Source organism: Monodelphis domestica, chromosome 3 (assembly GCF_027887165.1).
Source record: "Monodelphis domestica isolate mMonDom1 chromosome 3, mMonDom1.pri, whole genome shotgun sequence".
Lineage (NCBI taxonomy): Eukaryota > Metazoa > Chordata > Mammalia > Didelphimorphia > Didelphidae > Monodelphis > Monodelphis domestica.
Window position 1 is genome coordinate 282,685,429 of NC_077229.1, and position 16,290 is coordinate 282,701,718.

Consider the following 16,290-nt stretch of genomic DNA (forward strand, 5'->3'; position numbering starts at 1 on the left):
CATGAACTCCCTCTTTCCCTTTTTTCATTCCATATATGAGAAGTGACCTTTTTTCTTAAAAAAAAAAGGCTAACTTTTTTTTTCTGTTTATGCAATTTTGTTTCATGTATTCTAGACCAACAAATTGTTTCCTTTCTCATTCCCACTTTTCACTTATTTTCAGTCTCTCCCTCTCTACTTACTTTTTTCTCCCTACAAGCATGTCTATGTCTTCTGGATCCTGGAATACAGTCTTTTACTTCTTTTTGTACTCTTAGTACTTAGGTCAATGCCTAACAATTAATAGATGCTTAAAAATTGTTTACCAAGTTATTAATTGATTGGCCTCTCTTTGAAGACATGAGTGGCTATATTATCTTTTGGGGCAAGGATATGTGATTTGCATTAAAAAGAGTTCTAAAGTCTTTCAAAATTATCTGTATGATGTTATAATTGTATCAATCATTCTATTTCTGTTCACTTTGAAGCTACTTTCCCATTTACCTCTTTTCTTTATATTTTTAAATCATTAGATTTGTTTGCACAAATGCTTTTAAAAATTTTTATGTAACTGAAGTTGCCCATTTTGTTTTGTGTAGTCCTCTCTATTGAGTGTGAGTGGACAGATCAAGGGGAGACCCTTTGATCTCGAGTAGAGGAGAGGAGATAAGAGAGACAACAGTGAATTTGGTAGAGAAGCTTTAGCTAAGGAGGGAAGCAGAAGGGGGAAAATCTCCAAACTCCCTCTCCTCTCTCTGAGCCAACCCCTTATATCTGCTGTCTCTCCTGAAACCCGCTTTGAGAAGAGGGTTCTCCTCTCTTTTCCCCTCTCCATACTGAAAGTCTAAGCTTCCTTTGGGGGTACAAAACATTCCCTCTTTTATCTTTTTAATACAGTTAGCAACCCAGATGGGACTCAAATCCACAATCCCTGGTTTAGGATTAAAAAAAGAGATGAATTGGAGGGTACCCCAGGAAGGAATCATGAGGGCATAAGCATAAAGTGAAAAAGGGAGATGGTAGAAAGGAAAATGAAAAATTTAAAATATTAGTGATGGAGAAACAGATAGTTGGGCATGATGACAAGGGAAGCAACTTAAGTATGAAACAAAAAGCTATAATTGAGGTGGAAAATGAAATTGCACAGATAATAGGAGACATGAAACATGACATTTATTGTTCAAAATAAATGGGCACACAAAACTACATGGAGAAAAGCAAGGAACAGATTAAATCCTTTATGGAATTTTTTTTAGCTTGCAGAATGGATCTAGGGAATGGAAAATCAAATGGGGCTAGCAAATCTTTTAAACATCAACTTAAGTATCCAGACCATTTTGACAAGATAGCTAAACAATACTAGAGACTTTGGAGCTGATACATTTATACATCTAAGAGGGGAAAAAAGGAAAATGAGGTTTAACTTAAATCCAAAAGCCAAAGACGTTTACCCATGAAATCCTATAACACTCAAATATATCAGTCCTGGGGATGGGTGTAGCACAGATCAATACCAAAATTCCAATGACTGTCTATTCCCTGAACTAGAGATTGCAAAACAATGTAAGAGAGTGGGAACAGAAGAGTCTTTGATAGTGAAACCTCATTCAAGTAGTTCTCAAACTGAGATTAATACAAACATAAACCTTTCCTCTAAGCAAGCTGATAACTCACAGACAGCAGTGGTCCAAAGTGATATATAGCTAGTTAATAATAGTGGATTGAATAAGGGTGGAATAACTGAAAAGGGGATGGCAGATTACACTATAACATCTACAAAACCTGAAATACCTACTAGTTATATACGTGCATCACAAACCCTGGAACAAAGAAGTAAAGTTGATAATAGGAAACCTGTGCATATAAACACCATAATAGCTAATGTACAAGAAACTCCAGAACCACATCTTGGGACAGAAGTGGGAAAACAAAAGCACAAACCTCTCACTGACATAGGAGCAAATGAATCTGTATTGAAATCATTTCCAGAAGATACCACCATAGAGAGAATGGTTTCTATGTCAACAGATTCACAAGAGGGAGTAGATAAATAAGAACTTGACCCAAAAGATATGGTAGAACCTGTGCACTCCAGTAACATAAGGAAGCAGTAAACCCACAAAAATCAAATTTGACACCGCAGAACAGAGTCTTAGAGCATATTATTGGGCAACAGCTAGAAAAAGAATTGGGGAATATAGAAATCACTGAAATAGGGTTAGAACAAGTCAAAAAACCTGATTTAACAAAACCTGATACAGAATTACAACATGTCACTGAACAAAAGCTAGTGAAAGACATGGAGAGTACAGAAATCAGTGACAAAGAGTCAGACTTAGACCCAGATGATACAGTACCAAATGGTATAATAGTAGTTGAACAAAACAGTGATGAAGAACAGGAACCCTATGATTACATTAAACTTCAAGATAAAGTTCACAAAGATTTAAATGAGTGAGACACAAATTGGCATAGTGAACACCTGAACTCAGAACAAATAAGCTTTTCTGATTCTGATTCTGATGAAGCAGTTGCAATCATAGGAAACTATCTGTAGAAGAAATACTATATATTGCAGGAGTCGATAGATATGAAGAATTTTGTAAGAAATATGACTTAGGGGATAGTGATACTGAATTGGAAGTAATATGATAGAGAACTTGGTACCAGGACTGGTTTGAGTTCTAAAGGATAGCAAACAACACAAAACCTTATAAGGACCCAGACTGGTATGAGGCATAAGATCTGACACATGATCCATAAAGAAACTTTAATCAAATCAGAAAAATCCCTAAGCACATAATGACAATTCTTGGCTGAAAAAAAATCTGAGACAAATCCATGAATACCAGTAAATGTAGATGAAAAACATCCAAGATGTTATTGGAGCATTTTACCCAAACCAAAATTATTGCATGAAACCATGAATATGAAACCATAAGCACCAAAACAGATTACCAATATCCCTCATCCTCCACCTTTAAAAAAATCATTCAAGGGGGAGGAAGAGAGGAAAGTCATCCCATAGAGATATGAACTAACAGTTTCATGCATCTCATGTTAAACATCACTATTCCCATGATAATATACCAAAAGACAACTTAATGGAAGCCTAAGAATCCGTTCAAACAGAGATTCCCCAAGAACAACCCTTGATAAATAATCATAGAGCCCATGAATCCAACAAAACTGCACAAGAAGAAATAGAGATACTAAACAGAGACAGTGAAACCAAAATAGAATAATGCCCAAGACAGATGGTATAAATTTGGGTTACTTAGATCAGGGAGGATTAGTGTAGCCTGAGAAACACAGGAGAAGTGGTTCCTTGTGGAACCTGGGGGCTTATTTGGGTGGATTTAGAATCCCTTAGAATTATTAAACCTAAATAAAAATTTCGATCTCAAGACTAGACTAAAATATCATTAACCTCCATAATCAATCACATAGGAGTAGAATAATCACCTTATAATCACACATTAAGAAAGATACCTACATTCTTTACATATAAAAAAAAAATCTCACTTGTACTTATGAGAATGGCACAAACATCCTTTATAATGTTTTACTCAGATGTTTCAAAATATTCACTCTTACATGCACACACATGTTAATCTTACACACACGCATGATCCTGTAGTTTGGGATACCTGTGATTATCTTTCAAGGTGAGATGACAGACAAGTATGTATCCTGTAAAGGAGAAGGAACCATGGACCAGTGATAAACTTCAAGCACTATCAAAGGATGGAAGATACATGGACAACTGGAAAGAACATTGAATCAAAGACATTATGGAGAATGAATTTCAGGAAAATGGGTCAAGTAAGATTAATCACCAATTACATTAACTTCACATATATGGAAGTATATTTACATGCACATCGAAATAAATATGCATCCACCACAACATATCTATGACAAAAAACAAATTTCACATTGACATTAGGGACTGTGCCATAAAAAAGAACAGTCCATAAATTGTATATCTGTAATAGATCTCTACTACCAGAGGATATATATGTATATATGCATATATATAGCATAAAAATTATTTAATCCAGTAATATAGATAGAAAGGAGAATTAAAATACTAACCATTAATAGATAGGAACAGAGTAGTTTAGGGTTGAAAAGGGAATATTTTAACTAGAGAAGTAACATAGGGACAGAATAAATCAGATTTCATTAGATACAAGTTAACATACATATATATGTATATACCTATAAATGCTTTGAATTGTTACACTGGAATTAGCATTATATAAGCCATAGGATAGTTCAATTTTATTTAAGATTTAAATGTTATATTAATTGCAACAGTAATGACTTTTGTATTAAGAAATTGTTATATTGTAAAAATTTTGTTGCCACATAATCTTAACCTTCTTCCCACAACTCAGTCTTAGCATAAAATAGGAATTTAGATTAGCAAATAGACAGATTAGAATAAGATTTATTATTTTGGGAGGGGGGAGGTTAGATACGAACAATAAATAGAATAAATAGATTAGAATAGACATATAAGATAAGTAACTGGTGTGGGCCAGGGTGGCACCACACAAACAACAGGAAATGGAGGATTTGTGACAGAGGATGGCACTAGAGAAAAGTGCCATTCTGAAGAGTATGTGAAATTGATTACTTCAAAGGGGGAGGGACCCCAGGAGTAGAATTGGGAGGAGGAGAAGATTCTAGCTGTAGGAGAGAGCAGTAAGGATTTCAGTCAGGAGAGGTGGAATTGAGAAGCCAAAGAGAGAAGCTGGGAAAAAGACTTTCTCCTGAGGGTTACCCATTTTCCTGCTGGTGACTTGAAATCTTTCACCCCAATACTTCCCAATTGAAGGGCCTTTCTGAAGAGAAATTTGAGCAGACTTTACCTTAGCTCCTGTTGCCCAGGGGTGAGTCAACCTGACTTTCTCTCAGGGGGCTCAGGCTGCCAAGGTCTGAGATCCCCACCAAACTTAAGAATGGCAGTGTAAAGGGTTTAGATAGAGACAGGAACCCCCTTTTCCCACATTCCTTTTCCCATTCTTCCCTGCCCATTATTTCCTTTTGTATTACTTGATTGAGTTGACATTAAAGTTATCTGTTCCCAAGATGACTGTCTAGAAGGAGCTTCAGAAGTTCAGACATCTGAATACCCTTTCTTACTGATCCCAAACTGAATGCTCCTAAGGGATTAAAAATCAAACCTAACAATAAGACAGAGCCAAGGAACCCTCTTGCTGTACTCAATTCAAAAGGTAAGCCATCCCCACACCCCCAAAGCCAGAATTTGAGAACACTCAGGTCTAAGGGGAAGTCAGAAGGAAGGTCCCAGGACTCCTCCTTACTGAGAGCACTGAGACTCCAGTGGCAGCAGGAACTTCTGGGTGGGCAAAGGTGCTGGTCTGAAGGGGGTACCTTAAGGGTAGGGTTCTGCCAAGATCAGAGCGTCAAACACAGACAGCAGAGAAGGCACTAGAAAGGGAGCATAGAGCTGGCAGCCTGGCCACAGCTGTGTAGGTCCTCAATATTTGCTTCAACCTTACAGTTGTTGGCCTCAGAGCAAACCCAGACAAACCAAGCTGAACTTAATCCCATCAAAAGTCTTCAGAACTCTTGGAAGCCCAGGCTCCACACCCCTCCCTCTGACTGCTGGACTTTTATCCAATCAAAAGCCTCCAATGGACAGGGAAGCTCAAATTCCCAACAACCCTCTCCCAGAGACTTCATCAAGAGATCTTCTGTCAAAGATCTAAGAGGAGAGACTGACAGAAGCCCGAAAAACCAAAAAAAAAAAATGAGAGGAGCAAGAGCACAGACAAATATGGGGAGCAAAGAAGGAGTGAATATGATCAAAAAACAGTAAAAGAAGAAGGAAATTACAATACATAGGTTCTATACAGCTAATGGGACAGAGGGAGAGGGATCAACAAATGACAAATCAGAAATCCCATGGAATTGGATACAGGTTGTGGAAGAACTCAAAATGCAATTCAAAACACAGTTAAGAGAAGCTGAAGACAACTTTAACAGCAAGATAAGTCATCTGGAAACAGAAAACAGTGTCTTGAAAGCCAAAATGAGGCAAAAGAGACGAAAGATGATGCAAAGGAGATGAAAGATGAGGTAAAGAGGATGAAAGATGACGTCCATAGAAAATCAGACCAGAAAGAGAAGGATGACCAAAAAGCCAGGGATGAAAGCCAGGTTTTAAGAACCTGAATACAACAACTAAAATTATGTGACTATAAAAGAAAACCAAAAGAATGAAAAAATTAAGGAAAATATGAAGCATCCCATTGACAAAACAGAGAATTTAGAAAATCGAGTAGAGACAATTTAAGAATCATTGGTCTACCAGAAGACCATGACAAAAGAAAAATCCCGGACACAATACTACAGGAAATAATTCAAGAAAACTAACCCAATATTCTAGAACAAGAGCGAAAAATGGAGATTGAAAGAAACCACAGATCACCTCCTGTACTTAATCCCCAACTGACAACACCCAGAAATATTATAGCCAAATTCAAGAACTATCGGACCAAAGAAAATATATTACAAGCTGCCAAGAAAAAGTCATTCAGATACCAAGGAACTAGTGAGGATAACTCAGGATCTGGCTGTATCCACACTGAAAAAAAGAAAGGCATGGAATACGATATTCCAGAAAGCAAGGGAACTAGGTCTACAACCAAGAATCAACTACCCAGAAAAACTGACTATATTCTTATAGGGGAAAGTATGGTCATTCAACAAAATAGAAGAATTCCAAGAATTTGTAAAGAAAAGACTAGACCAGAACAGAAAATTTGATTTCCAAACCCAGAACTGAAGAGAATCATCAAAAGATAATTTAAAAAGAGGGAAAAAAGGAAAACAAAACAAAACAAAAAAAGAGACTCAATAAGTTAAAATGAGATGTATCCCTATAAGAAAAGAGATCATTGGTAACTCTTAAAAACTGTTGTTATCACCCGGACAGCTAGAAGAATTACACTTAGAGGGAACAGTGACAAACTGTATAGAATAAATGAATGACATAAATAGGTATATAGATATATGCATGCATTCATACATACACATGTGTATGCATATATATATATATATGTATAACTAGAGCTTAAAATAGGTTAATATTTAAAGAAATGGGAAAAGAAACAAATGGGGTTAAATTTATATGTCACAAAGCTCATGGTGGGAGAGGGGAGAACATCAATACACTGGAAGGTAAAAGAGTTTGGAGATAGGAACTACACAACTCTTATGTGCTTTGAAATTGACCCAAATAGGGAAGAAAAATTCAATCCATTGGGGCAGAGAATAGATTTGCACCCTAAAGGGAAATAGAAGGGTAATAAACAGACTAGTTGGGAGGGAAGCAGTACAAAAGTGGGATGGGGGGGTAATTTTAGAAAGAACACAGGGAAAATAAGTGGGGGAAGGGAGCAGGGTAGAAAGGGAAGAAAAATAAGGGTGGGGGATAGGGGAACTGATTAAAAACCAACATTGGTGTAAAAGGAAATAGTGAAAGAAGAAAAAGCAGTATCAGGAGTAGAAATCAAAATGCTACCAATGAGGAAATAGTACTCAACATATATGTACCAAATGGCATAGCATCCAAATTTCTAAAGGAGAAACTAGTGGAGATCAAGGATGAAATAGATAGAAAAACTATACTAGTGGGAGACATGAACCTTCCTATATCTGAACTAGATAAATCAAACCAAAAAGTATATAAGAAAGAGGCAAGAGAAGTGAATGAAATCTTAGAAAAATTAGTTAGTAGACATGTGGAGAAAAATAAATAGGGACAAAAAAGAATACACCTTCTTTTTGGCAGCACATGGAACATTCACAAAAATTGACCATTTATTAGGATATAAAAACATTGCAAACAAGTGCAAAAGAACAGAAATAATAAATGCAGCTTTCTCAGAAAAAATGCAATTAAACTAATAATTAGTAAGGGTAAATGGAGAGGTATATAAAAAATTAATTGGCAATTAATACTATACTCCAAAACCAGTTAGTTAAAGAACAAATCGTAGAAACAATAACTTAATTGAAGAAAATGACAATGATAAATCATCCTTTCAAAACCTATGGGATGCAGCCACAGCAATACTCAGGGGGAAATTTATATCCTTGATTTCATATATTAGCAAATTATGAAGGGGAGAGGTCAATGAATTGGGTATGAAAATTTAAAAAACTAGAAAATGAACAAATTAAAAATACTCAGATGAAGACTAAATTAAAGATCCAAATAATCAAAGAAGAAATTAATAAAATTTAAAGTCAAAGAACTTTTGATTTAATAATAAGAGTAGAACCTGGTACTTTGAAAAAAAGAACAAATAAAATAGCCAAAGTACTAGTCAGTCTAAAATTAGGTAAGAAACAAGCCAAATTGGCAGTATCAAAGATAAAAAAGGAGACCTCACTTCAAATGAAGAAGAAATTAAGGAATCATTAAAAACTACTATGCCCAATCATATGGCAAAAAATATGGCAATTTGGTGATATGACTGCTTACAAAATTTTAAATTGCCTAGACTAACAGAGGAAGAAATAAATTACCTTAACAACCCCATTTCAGAAAAAGAAATTGAAGACATCAAAGAACTCTTTAAGAAAAAATCCCGAGGTCCAGATGGATTCACAAATGAATTCTTTCAAACATTCAAAGAACAACAAATCCAAATATTATACAAACTATTTGATAGAATAAGCAAAGAAGGAATTCTTTTTTTTTATTATGTTTAATTTTTTTTAATTTTAATATATTTTATTTGATCATATCCAAGCATTATTCGTTAAAGACATAGATCATTTTCTTTTCCTCCCCCCCACCCCCCATAGCCGACGCGTAAGTCCACTGGGCATTAGATGTTTTCTTGATTTGAACCCATTGCTTTGTTGATAGTATTTGCATTAGAGTGTTCATTTAAAGTCTATCCTCTGTCATGTCCCCTCAACCTCTGTATTCAGGCAGTTGCTTTTTCTCGGTGTTTCCACTCCCATAGTTTATCCTTTGCTTATGAATGGTGTTTTTTTTTCTCTTGGATCCCTGCAAGTTGTTCAGGGACATTACACCGCCACTAATGGAGAAGTCCATTACGTTCGATTATACCACAGTGTATTAGTCTCTGTGTACAATGTTCTCCTGGTTCTGCTCCTCTCGCTCTGAATCACTTCCTGGAGGTTGTTCCAGTCTCCATGGAACTTCTCCACTTTATTATTCCTTTTAGCACAATAGTACTCATCACCAACATATACCACAGTTTGTTCAGCCATTCCCCAATTGATGGGCATCCCCTCGTTTTCCAGTTTTGGGCCACCACAAAGAGTGCAGCTATGAATATTTTTGTACAAGTCTTTGTGTCCATTATCTCTTTGGGGTACAGACCCAGCAGTGCTATGGCTGGGTCAAAGGGTAGATATTCTTTTGTCGCCCTTTGGATATAGTTCCAAATTGCCCTCCAGAATGGTTGGATCAATTCACAACTCCACCAGCAATGAATGAATGTCCCTACTTTGCCACATCCCCTCCAGCATTCATTACTTACCTTTGCTGTTATGTTAGCCAATTGCTAGGTGTGAGGTGATACCTCAGAGTTGTTTTGATTTGCATCTCTCTGATTATAAGAGATGTAGAACACTTCTTCATGTGCTTGTTGATAGTTTTGATTTCTTTATCTGAGAACTGCCTATCCATTTCCCTTGCCCATTTATCAATTGGAGAATGGCTTGATTTTTTATACAATTGATTTAGCTCATTATAAATATGAGTAATTAAACCTTTGTCAGAGGTTTCTATGAAGATTTTTTCCCAATTTGTTGTTTCCCTTCTGATTTTAGTTATATTGGTTTTGTTTGTACAAAAGCTTTTTAGTTTGATGTAGCAAAAAGACTCCAGCAAGTGATCAGAAGGATCATTCACCATGATCAAGTAGGATTCATACCAGGGATGCAGGGCTGGTTCAACATTAGGAAAACCATCCACATAATTGACCACATCAACAATCAAACTAGCAAGAACCACATGATTATCTCAATAGATGCAGAAAAAGCCTTTGATAAAATACAACACCCATTCCTATTAAAAACACTAGAAAGCATAGGAATAGAAGGGTCATTCCTAAAAATAATAAACAGTATATATCTAAAACCAACAGCTAATATCATCTGCAATGGGGATAAACTAGATGCATTCCCAATAAGATCAGGAGTGAAACAAGGATGCCCATTATCACCCCTACTATTTGACATTGTACTAGAAACACTAGCAGTAGCAATTAGAGAAGATAAAGAAATTGAAGGCATCAGAATAGGCAAGGAGGAGACCAAGTTATCACTCTTTGCGGATGACATGATGGTCTACTTAAAGAATCCTAGAGATTCAACCAAAAAGCTAATTGAAATAATCAACAACTTTAGCAAAGTTGCAGGATACAAAATAAACCCACATAAATCATCAGCTTTTCTATATATCTCCAACACAGCTCAGCAGCAAGAACTAGAAAGAGAAATCCCATTCAAAATCACCTTAGACAAAATAAAATACCTAGGAATCTATCTCCCAAGACAAACACAGGAACTATATGAACACAACTACAAAACACTCGCCACACAACTAAAACTAGACTTGAACAATTGGAAAAACATTAACTGCTCATGGATAGGACGAGCCAATATAATAAAAATGACCATCCTACCCAAACTTATTTATCTATTTAGTGCCATACCCATTGAACTACCAAAATACTTCTTCACTGACTTAGAAAAAACCATAACAAAGTTCATTTGGAAGAACAAAAGATCAAGGATATCCAGGGAAATAATGAAAAAAAACACATATGATGGGGGCCTTGCAGTCCCAGACCTCAAACTATATTACAAAGCAGCAGTCATCAAAACAATTTGGTACTGGCTAAGAAACAGAAAGGAAGATCAGTGGAATAGACTGGGGGAAAACGACCTCAGCAAGACAGTATACGATAAACCCAAAGACCCCAGCTTTTGGGAAAAAATCCACTATTCGATAAGAACTGCTGGGAAGATTGGAAGACAGTGTGGGAGAGACTGGGAATGGATCAACACCTCACACCCTACACCAGGATAAATTCAGGGTGGGTGAGTGACTTGAACATAAAGAAGGAAACCATAGGTAAATTGGGTGAACACAGAATAGTGTGCATGTCAGACCTTTGGGAGGGGAAAGGCTTTAAAACCAAGCAAGATATAGAGAGAATCACAGAGTGTAAAATAAATAATTTTGACTACATCAAACTAAAAGGCTTTTGTACAAACAAAACCAATATAACTAAAATCAGAAGGGAAACAGCGAATTGGGAAAAGATCTTCATAGAAACCTCTGACAAAGGTTTAATTACTCATATTTATAATGAGCTAAATCAATTGTACAAAAAGTCAAGCCATTCTCCAATTGATAAATGGGCGGGGGAAATGGATGGGCGGTTCTCAGATAAAGAAATCGAAGCTGTTAACGAGCACATGAGGAAGTGTTCTACATCTCTTGTAATCGGAGAGATGCAAATCAAAACAACTCTGAGGTATCACCTCACACCTAGCAGATTGGCTAACATAACAGCAAAGGAAAGTAATGAATGCTGGAGGGGATGTGGCAAAGTAGGGACATTGATTCATTGCTGGTGGAGTTGTGAACTGATCCAGCCATTCTGGAGGGCAGTTTGGAGCTATGCCCAAAGGGCGACAAAAGAATATCTACCCTTTGACCCAGCCATGGCACTGCTGGGTCTGTACCCCAAGGAGATAATGGACACAAGGACTTGTACAGGAATATTCATGGCTGCGCTCTTTGTGGTGGCCCAGAACTGGAGAACGAGGGGATGCCCATCAATTGGGGAATGGCTGAACAAACTGTGGTATATGTTGGTGATGGAATACTATTGTGCTCAAAGGAATAATAAAGTGGAGAAGTTCCATGGAGACTGGAACAACCTCCAGGAAGTGATGCAGAGCGAGAGGAGCAGAACCAGGAGAACATTGTACACAGAGACTAATACACTGTGGTATAATCGAACGTAATGGACTTCTCCATTAGGGGCGGTGTAATGTCCCTGAACAACTTTCAGGGATCCAAGAGAAAAAAAACACCATTCATAAGCAAAGGATAAACTATGGGAGTGGAAACACCGAGAAAAAGCAACTGCCTGAATACAGAGGTTGAGGGGACATGACAGAGGATAGACTTTAAATGAACACTCTAAAGCAAATACTATCAACAAAGCAATGGGTTCAAATCAAGAAAACATCTAATGCCCAGTGGACTTACGCGTCGGCTATGGGGGGTAGGGGGGAGGAAAAGAAAATGATCTATGTCTTTAACGAATAATGCTTGGAAATGATCAAATAAAATATATTAAAAAAAAAAAAGAAAAAAAATATTTACCTTTTCAGGTATTCCTTGTTCTTTGATTTTCGGTATCAAACTTTCCACAGAGCTCTGGTCTTTTCTTTGCAAAAAGTTGGAAGTCTTCTATTTTGTTGAATGCCCATACTTTCCCTTGGAAGTATATAGTCAGTTTTGCTGGGTAGCTGATTCTTGGTTGGAGACCCAGCTCTCTTGCCTTTCTGAAGATCATGTTCCATGCCTTACGATCATTCAGAGTAGAACTTGCAAGGACTTGTGTGACCCTGATTGGCTTTCCTTTATATCTAAATTGTCTTTTTCTGGCTTCCTGTAGGATTTTTTTTTTGTTTGATAGCTTTGGAATTTGGCAATTACATTCCTGGGAGTTGTCTTTTGGGGGTTTAGTGTAGAAGGTGTTCTGTGAGCTCTGTCAGTGGCTGTATTGCCCCCTTGTTCTAGAATCTCTGGGCAATTTTCTTTGATTATATCTTGTATCACCATGTCCAGTTTGGTGTTTATTTCTGGCTTTTCTGGGAGTCCAATTATTCTTAAATTTTCTCTTCTCCCTCTATTTTCCAGATCTATCACCTTGTCGGTGAGATATTTTATGTTCTCTTCTAATTTCTTGGTGTTTTGGCTTTGCTTTATTAGTTCTTGCTTTAAAGCCTGGTTTTCTTTTACAGTTTGGTCAAACTGGTTTTGTAGATGCGTGAATTTCTTTTGCATTATTTCACACTTTTCCTCCCAGAGGGCTTCCATCTTTTTGGTCATTTCTGATTCAATTTCTTCCTGGGTTTGTGGAGAGTTTCTATTTCCTTTGGATGATTTTGGAGAATTTTCTTGTATATCTTCTTCTATCTGCTCTTTATTTTGTATTTTGGCTCCATAGAATGTGTCCAAAGTCGCCCCTTTCTTCTTATTTTTCTTGGTATTTTGGGGCTTCTGTGCTTCTGTGGAATTTGCCATCTCTGAATGTGGAGGATTAGCTTTTCTTATCTCTGTCTGTTGTTCAGAGGCTTTAGTCCTGGGCAGGTTGTCTATGAGCTTTCCCTGGGTTAAACTGAATATGCCTCACTGGAACTGGAATGGAAGGGTCAGACCACGAGGCCACACTCTCCCCCCAGCTCGCTTTCCAGAAGTTGCCTTCAGAATCGCTGGCCGTGAGGCTGTTTCGTCGGCCTGCGGGGGGATGGGCTGCAGCTTCCCCAAGCTCCGAGGGCAAGGACTTTCACTGAGACTTGGATAGCAGGATCCAGCCTGTGAGGCTGTTTTGCCCGCCCTGAGGGTTGCTGTTTTTTAGACCAGCTCTCTGCAGCGGAAGCCCCAGGCAGTAACTTTCACCTGGACTCGGGTAGAAGGCCCTGAGGGTTCTTGTTCCGAGGACCCTGCTCTCTGAGCCCAGCCGGGCTGCGGCTTCCGGGAGCTTTGGACTCTGCCCTCCTACCCCTGAGGTCCGAGTGATCTCGGGTTCTGACTTTTGAGGAGAGCCGTACCTTTTGAACCGGGTCCAGGTCCAGGAGGAGGGTTCCCAGGGTCTGTGCTGTTGATCGTTTTGAATTTCAGCGCCTTAGGAGCTTATAGTTTGAGATTGGTCGGGAAGGGTTTTCCGGAGATCCGAGCTTTAGCTTTCTCTAAGCCGCCATCTTAACCGGAAGTCACCAAAGAAGGAATTCAAACAAGTTCATTTTACAACAAAAACATGGTAGTGATCCCAAAGCCAAGCATGTCAAAAACAGAAAAAGAAAACTATAGACCAATCTTCTTGTTTTTTTTATTTTATTTTTTTTAAATATATTTTATTTGATCATTTCCAAGCATTATTCGTTAAAGATCATTTTCTTTTCCTCCCCCCCACCCCCCATAGCCGACGCGTAAGTCCACTGGGCATTAGATGTTTTCTTGATTTGAACCCATTGCTTTGTTGATAGTATTTGCACTAGAGTGTTCATTTAGAGTCTGTCCTCTGTCATGTCCCCTCAACCTCTGTATTCAGGCAGTTGCTTTTTCTCGGTGTTTCCACTCCCATAGTTTATCCTTTGCTTATGAATGGTGTTTTTTTCTCCTGGATCCCTGCAAGTTGTTCAGGGACATTACACCGCCACTAATGGAGAAGTCCATTACGTTCGATTATACCACAGTGTATTAGTCTCTGTGTACAATGTTCTCCTGGTTCTGCTCCTCTCGCTCTGAATCACTTCCTGGAGGTTGTTCCAGTCTCCATGGAATTTCTCCACTTTATTATTCCTTTTAGCACAATAGTACTCCATCACCAACATATACCACAGTTTGTTCAGCCATTCCCCAATTGATGGGCATCCCCTCGTTTTCCAGTTTTGGGCCACCACAAAGAGCGCAGCTATGAATATTTTTGTACAAGTCTTTGTGTCCATTATCTCTTTGGGGTACAGACCCAGCAGTGCTATGGCTGGGTCAAAGGGTAGATATTCTTTTGTCGCCCTTTGGGCATAGCTCCAAATTGCCCTCCAGAATGGTTGGATCCATTCACAACTCCACCAGCAATGAATCAATGTCCCTACTTTGCCACATCCCCTCCAGCATTCATTACTTTCCTTTGCTGTTATGTTAGCCAATCTGCTAGGTGTGAGGTGATACCTCAGAGTTGTTTTGATTTGCATCTCTCTGATTATAAGAGATGTAGAGCACTTCTTCAGGTGCTTGTTAATAGTTTTGATTTCTTTATCTGAGAACTGCCTATCCATGTCCCTTGCCCATTTATCAATTGGAGAATGGCTTGATTTTTTGTACAATTGATTTAGCTCATTATAAATGAGTAATTAAACCTTTGTCAGAGGTTTCTATGAAGATTTTTTCCCAATTTGTTGCTTCCCTTCTGATTTTAGTTATATTGGTTTTGTTTGTACAAAAGCTTTTTAGTTTGATGTAGTCAAAATTATTTATTTTACATTTTGTGATTCTTTCTATATCTTGCTTGGTTTTAAAGCCTTTCCCCTCCCAAAGGTCTGACATGTATACTATTCTGTGTTTATCCAATTTACTTATGGTTTCCTTCTTTATGTTTAAGTCACTCACCCATTTTGAATTTATCTTGGTGTAGGGTGTGAGGTGTTGATCTATTCCTAGTCTCTCCCACGCTGTCTTCCAATTTTCCCAGCAGTTTTTATCGAATAGTGGATTTTTGTCCCAAAAGCTGGGATCTTTGGGTTTATCGTATACTGTCTTGCTGAGGTCGCTTTCCCCCAGTCTATTCCACTGATCTTCCTTTCTGTTTCTTAGCCAGTACCAAATTGTTTTGATGACTGCTGCTTTGTAATATAGTTTTAGGTCAGGGACTGCAAGGCCCCCATCGTATGTGTTTTTTTTCATTATTTCCCTGGATATCCTTGATCTTTTGTTCTTCCAAATGAACTTTGTTATGGTTTTTTCTAAATCAGTGAAGAAGTATTTTGGTAGTTCAATGGGTATGGCACTAAATAGATAAATAAGTTTGGGTAGGATGGTCATTTTTATTATATTGGCTCGTCCTATCCATGAGCAGTTAATGTTTTTCCATTTGTTCAGGTCTAGTTTTAGTTGTGTGGCGAGTGTTTTGTAGTTGTGTTCATATAGTTCCTGTGTTTGTCTTGGGAGATAGATTCCTAGGTATTTTATTTTGTCTAAGGTGATTTTGAATGGGATTTCTCTTTCTAGTTCTTGCTGCTGAGCTGTGTTGGAGATATATAGAAAAGCTGATGATTTATGTGGGTTTATTTTGTATCCTGCAACTTTGCTAAAGTTGTTGATTATTTCAATTAGCTTTTTGGTTGAATCTCTAGGATTCTTTAAGTAGACCATCATGTCATCCGCAAAGAGTGATAACTTGGTCTCCTCCTTGCCTATTCTGATGCCTTCAATTTCTTTATCTTCTCTAATTGCTACTGCTAGTGTTTCTAGTACAATGTCAA